Raw genomic sequence first — 6,624 nt, 5'->3', positions numbered from 1 at the left:
AATACCATAGATTGAGCAGCTTATAAACAAAAGACCTTTATTTCTGTGGAGCCTGGGAATTCCATGATCAAGGCACCTATAAATTCAGTGTCAGATGAGGGCCCATTTCCTAGTTCAGAGATGTTAACTTCTAGCTATGCACTCAAACAGTGGAAGGGGACATGGCAGCTGTCTGTGGCCTTTTTAATATGGGCATTAATCCAGTTTATGAGGGTTCTGCCTTCACGATCTAATCATCTCTCCAAAGCTCTATCTCCTAATATTATCATATTGGTGATTTGGTTTAAATGAATTAGTTTGGCACAAGGAACAGGGACATTGACCAGTGGAACAGAACAGAGAACCCACATATAAAACCATCCTCATATAGCCAACCAATCTTTGACAAAGCAGACAAAAACATACACTGTGAAAAAGAATCCTCATTCAATAAACGGTGCTGGGAAAACTGGATAGCCATAAGTAAAAGACTGAAACGGGATCCACACCTTTTAACTCTCACAAAAATCAACTCATGCTGGGTAACAGACTTGAACTTTAGGTGTGAAACTACCAGAATTCTAGAGGAAAATGTTGGAAATAATCTTCTAGACATTGGCCTAGGCAAATAATTTATGAAGAAGACTCAAAGGCAATCACAGCATCAACAAAAATAAATAAATGGGACCCGATCAAACTAAAAAGCTTCTGCACAGCCAAAGAAACTGTCAAGAGAGCAAACAGACAACCCACAAACTAGGAGAAAATTTTCGCAAGCTACACATCCAATAAAGGGCTGATAACTAGAATCTATTTAGAACTCAGGAAAATTAGCAAGGAAAAATCAAACAACCCTATCAAAAAGTGGGCAATGGACATGAACAGAAACTTTCCAAAAGAAGACAGAATAATGGCTAACAAACATATGAAAAATGTTCAACATCTCTAATCTTCAGGGAAATGCAAATTAAAACCACAATGAGGTATCACTTATCTTCAGTAAGAATGGCCTTTATCACAAAGTCTGCAAACAATAAATGATGGTGTGGATGTGGAGAGATAGGAACACTCCTACATTGCTGGTGGGACTGCGAACTAGTTCAACCTCTGTGGAAAGCAATATGCGGATACCTTAAAGCGATACAAGTAAATCTAGGTACCATTTGATCCAGCAATCCCATTACAGGGCAGCTACCCAAAAGAACAAAAGTTACTCTATGAAAAAGACACCTGCACTCGAATGTTTATAGCAGCACAATTCACAATTGCAAAAATGTGGAAACAACCCAAGTGCCCATCAATACATGAATGGATTGATAAAATGTGGTATATGTATACAATGGAGTACTATTCAGTTATAAGAAACACCGGTGATATGGTGATATAGCACCTCTTGTATTTCCCTGGCTAGAGCTGGATCCCATTCTATTAAGTGAAGTATCTCAATAGTGGAAAAATAAGCACCACATGTACTCACCAGCAAATTGGTATTAACTGATCGACACATAAGTGAACATATAGGAATAACATTTATCTGGTGTCAGTCAGGTGGGGGAGGAGGGAATGGGTATATACATACATAATGAATGTGATGCACACCAACTGGGCGATGGACATGCTTGAAGCTCTGACTCATGGGGGCAGAGGAGACAAGGGCAATGTACGTAACCTCAACATTTGAACCCCTATAATATGCTGGGAAAAAAATAAATAAATGCATTAGTTTTGGGGTACTCTAAGAATCAGATTATAGTAGAAGGTGTAAGGAAGTCAGGTGCAAAACCCTGCCAGTTTTCCACTTGAAGCAGTTGGTAAATTTGTGAACTGTATTTTAAACAAAGGACAAAAAAACAAAACAAAAAAAGAAACCAAATACAAGAAATCTTCTAAAGTAAGGCATGTATTAATAATTTCTCTATTATCACAGTGTTGAGGAGAGAGGTGCTTCTATACCTTAAGGCCTAAGAACAAATTAAAAATAGATTGAACTTTGCAAAAACTACTTAATGAATGCTAAAATTAACAAAGTTTCTTTTAGATTAAGGCGAATTTTCACCAGTCTCTCTTCACAAGAGAAGGCAAAATGCAGGTACAATAAACATTGTCCTGGGAACAGACACATTTAAAGCCCTGACTTCAGCATTATCCAATGTATTCATGTAACAAAAACATTTGCACCCCTTAATATTTTAAAATGAAAAAGCAAATTAAAAAAATGATAAAGTGATTGGGGGACTGGTGTTTTAAAACTCTCTCTCCAAAAAAGAAAAAAACATACCCTGATTTGTACTGTTGCAGATTTCTATGGTGTAAATATTCCCATACTGGCTGATTTTAAGCTACCAACAGTGAAATAATTGAACAGAGTTGGGAAGAAATTCATACAGCCAGTTCCAATCAACTGACTCCAGGAAACTGGATGAAGTCCACCATTTCTATAAGCAAACAGCTTATTTGTATTATAATATGTCTGAACTTCAATTAAAATTATTAAACATATATAAAAAACTGCACTAGAGTAAAATTTAACAAACAATAGAAACAGATGCATAGATGACCTGGCTACTAGAATAATCAGACATAAAAATTAAAATAGGTGTATTTTAATAAATATACCTGTTCAATAAAATTAATTTCATGTTGAATATTTTTTACTCAAAAATTAAGATTTTTTAAAAAATTAAATAAAAATTTAGAATTCAAAAATGTAATTATTCACTAGATACCAAAATCAACTCAAAACAGATGATAGAGAAATAAACGCATATGCCTACACAAAGATTTATACACAAATATTGTAATAGCTTTACTTGTAATAAAAAAAAAACTAATCCAAATGTCCTTCAACATGAAAGTGATAAGAAAATGTGGCATATCTATACATTGGAATATTATAAATTGTGTCATATCCATATAATGAAATATTATTTGATAGTAAAAATAAGTGAACTATTGATATGTGTAATGAATCTCAAAATAATTATGCTGCATAGGAGAAGACAGACAAAAAAGAATACATACTGTATGATGTCATTTACATAAAACTCAAGGAAATGCAAACTAATCTATAGTGACAACAGTTCAGCAATTGCCTTGCAAAGATCAAGATGGAGAGGGATAGGAGGGAGGGAGGAATTATAAATCTGTACAAGGAATAGATCACAGAAAAGGGCTGGAAGGAAACTTTGGGGGGCGATTTGAAAGATATATAGAAAATAGAGATAAAATATTTAAAAAATCTTAGTGTTTATAAAAACTTAATGTTTTCAAAACTTATTAAACAGTGGACTTTAAATGGTGCATCTCATTTATGGGTAGATAAAGTATACTTCAATAAAGTTGATTCAAAAAAAACAAAGGATAACGAAATAAAAGCAGGTTATTTACATGGTTCTTGCTTTGTTCAGTGACTCAATCTAAAACTCAGTTTGGTTAATCACTCAGCAGGACTAGTATTTATACAACACTACAATAATAAACCAGCTATGGAATTTGATTTTTCTATATTATTCCTTGCAGTTCTATTTTTGGTATTTTTCTAGTCTCAATTAAAAAACTCACTTTGTCATGTTGAGACAAATTATGTAGAGCTCAAGACAATTAGGATAATAGAAATTTTATACCAGGATATAGCTTACTTGTCACAATCCTCCAACTTAACTGTATAAATTTCAAATTCTTGTTTTCTACTCTATTGAATAAACACACGCCAGCAAGGGTAGTTTCTGACCTGCAAATTGAATTAAAAAGCATACAGACAATTTTAAATATGAGAAAGTCATTACACCATGTTTGTTAAAAATTCATTCAGGCACTTAGAACACAGTCTAGTTGAACAGCTATCATAAAAATAAAAATAGCTAATGATTTTCAGCATTTATTATAGCTACCTATTAAGTTTAGCAGTTTACATATATTATCACATTTAATCCTTAAAAGTTTTTTAGTATCTATTAATATAGTTATACATTTCGTCCTTAAGCAAACATGAGGCTTCTGAATCGGGACAGACTATCATTATTACTTACAGGAATAAAGGCGTGAGTTTCCCATGCACCATTCTCCCTGTTCTGGGATGATGCAATGAGAGCTGAATGGTTACAATTGTGAAAATCAATTAGTCTGTACCACAGGAAAGGAATCCCAAAACTATGTATCCGGACATCCGGTCTCCTATATAGTCTCCTCTGAATAGGAAAAGAAACTTTATAAATGTCGTGTAAACAAATCCTTTGGAATGTAGATGGTTAGTTTAGAGTTACATCCCCCTTTGAAATATGGACACATATCTGTAGAAAGATAAATCCCTAAATCTACCTGAAATGTTTTCAATATACATACTGTTATCATTTAATTTTCAAAATTTGTTTTTTAACCTAGAGACTAGCTTTCTTGGCTTAAAAACTATGCCTGTTCAGAGGCATGAAAATATTCACATGGCTTCCTCACAATCTTTACTAAAATTCCATCTGTGTTATATTGATGAGAAGAATATCAATGAAGTACAAATATTTTGCAAAAGAATATATAAAAAGTAAAAGATGCAAGATTCAAATCTGGTATATCTGGATTCAGAGACTTACTTTCCACACTATATTACTTTGCTATTACTACAATTTAGAAATAATTTACCAGCAGGGATAGAAGAAGAGCTTGGACAACTTTTATTATAATTTATTGTTCTTTCACAGTATCCAAAAAAATAGCCAATTTAAAATAAATATATGATTTGGAGATATCTCTTTAGTATAGTATAACATATTGATTAAGCCAAGAATATTGGGGAAAATACTCTAAGGAAAAAATGAATAAATACAAATAGTCACACACTTTTATGCCTTGTTTTTATGCTCTATAAAATATATTTGAGACATGCTTTGAAATACATAATTATTTTTTTAAAACTGTAGCCAAAGATAAAAAGCTGTGTTTTCTATTTAGGGATTTATCTTTCTATTGTCTATATCCAGTTTTGAAATGTTCACAAACATATTCAACACATATAAACTAATAATCATGATTACTATTTTATATACTTTGTTGGTCTGTATCATTTTGTCCATTATTATTTATTATTTTAGACTTAATAATGAACAAAAGTCTATTTAAAAACAATAGCAACTTTTTTCCACTTCAATTTCTGAATATAAATTCAGATAAATTACCTTAAAAGATCAAGGTCACAATTGTTAGTCATTATTGGTGTGTTTTATATTTGTAATTTATTAATTATTCTATTTATATTCAATTCACTTAAAAAAATTTGAAAAGTTAGTTATACATATTCTACTTCATTGCTATTGCTTCCTGGAATACAACTTTTTCTGGTAAAATGATTCTTTTCATTTATCTTAATAGCTTTAATTTTTTAAATTAAAAAATCATGCTATGATGTGTTCATATTAATGGTAAAGCTAAATTAAAATTGTAATATTCATTTTGAAATTATGAAGGGTAAGAAGTTGTCCTCAAAGTTCATTTGTAGGTTGTCTCACTTAGGCCTTGCAACATAGGTTATTTATTAATTGAAAAGCTTTTATTATACTTATTACCTGCATTATATAATAGGTAATCATACATAAGAAGCTATTACCAGTTTCTAACATCCTCAGGCATTTTTCAACTCATATAAATAACCAGAAGTTAAATGTGTTTAATTGAGCAGTAGTGTTTAGTTTGGGGTCTTTCTTTTTCTATGTGGAATTACTTTCAACTCTATTCTGCCTATTCTAATGAGAACAACAAGAACTCCAAAAGGAAGAGTCAGTCAACCCTACAGGAGAAAAATAAGGTATTTTGAAATCTGCTTTCCTAGAAGGAATTATACCTTACAAAAGACTTAATTTGGGAAGTTTGACCTATAATTTTGAATGCAAAAATAAGAAAAAGTAAAACCCGGCATATAAATAATAATCTGTGCTTCAAAATGTCAGAAATAGCATTTTAAATCACTGAAATGAAATAATAATGATAAATTTTAAATAGTAACATTTTCTTTTTTTTTAATTTTTTAAATTTTGTTTATATTTTATAATTTTTTCATGTTAAAAGACATAAAGACACTTTGGTTAGAATTTTATTCATTGTGGTATGAAGTATGTGACTTATCAATGCCCATTTACAGTAACAACAAGACAACAAATATAAAATAATTCTGGGCAGGTGCGCTTCCCCAAACTTAGCTATCCCTGTCTCTTAGAGTCAGAAGTAATTACTTGTAGCATTCCTGAGGCTCTTCCAATGTGAGGGAGAGCTGTGGGTTGTTTCTTCCAAATGAAATAGCCATTCTCTGCTAAGATTCCAGAACAGCCAACGGACCATAAGAAAGCAGTCCTTTAGGCCTCTGTTTGAAACCAACAGCTATAGTATAACTGCTGGTCTTCAGTTGGGGACACAAGAGTAACATTTTAAGTAAAAGCAGCTGTTTTAGAAAACACTAGAGACTAATTACTGTGCTAAACTCTTCATAAACATAATTTCACTTCACCTTTATAACACATTTTACTATGGATATTTGTAAATAGGCCAATAACTGAAAGATGCTCATGTGGAGAAATTCAAAGTAATTAAATTGAAAACACAGATACTAGCACTGAATTTTTTAATTTTCATCATGGTAAGTGATTAGTGTTATCATTTGTAACA

General features: G+C 31.7%; 1 non-coding gene across 1 annotated transcript; it reads right to left on the bottom strand.

The window, feature by feature from the left end:
• Positions 1-6,237: 6,237 nt before the first annotated feature.
• LOC142874213 (small nucleolar RNA SNORA2/SNORA34 family) lies at positions 6,238-6,374 on the bottom strand. The gene has a single exon (XR_012922026.1). It is a non-coding gene; the product is annotated as a small nucleolar RNA SNORA2/SNORA34 family (small nucleolar RNA).
• Positions 6,375-6,624: the final 250 nt, after the last annotated feature.

Source organism: Microcebus murinus, chromosome 11 (genome assembly GCF_040939455.1).
Source record: "Microcebus murinus isolate Inina chromosome 11, M.murinus_Inina_mat1.0, whole genome shotgun sequence".
NCBI lineage: Eukaryota > Metazoa > Chordata > Mammalia > Primates > Cheirogaleidae > Microcebus > Microcebus murinus.
The sequence above is the reverse complement of the archived record's forward strand: the minus strand, read 5'-3'. Positions and strand labels throughout refer to the sequence as shown.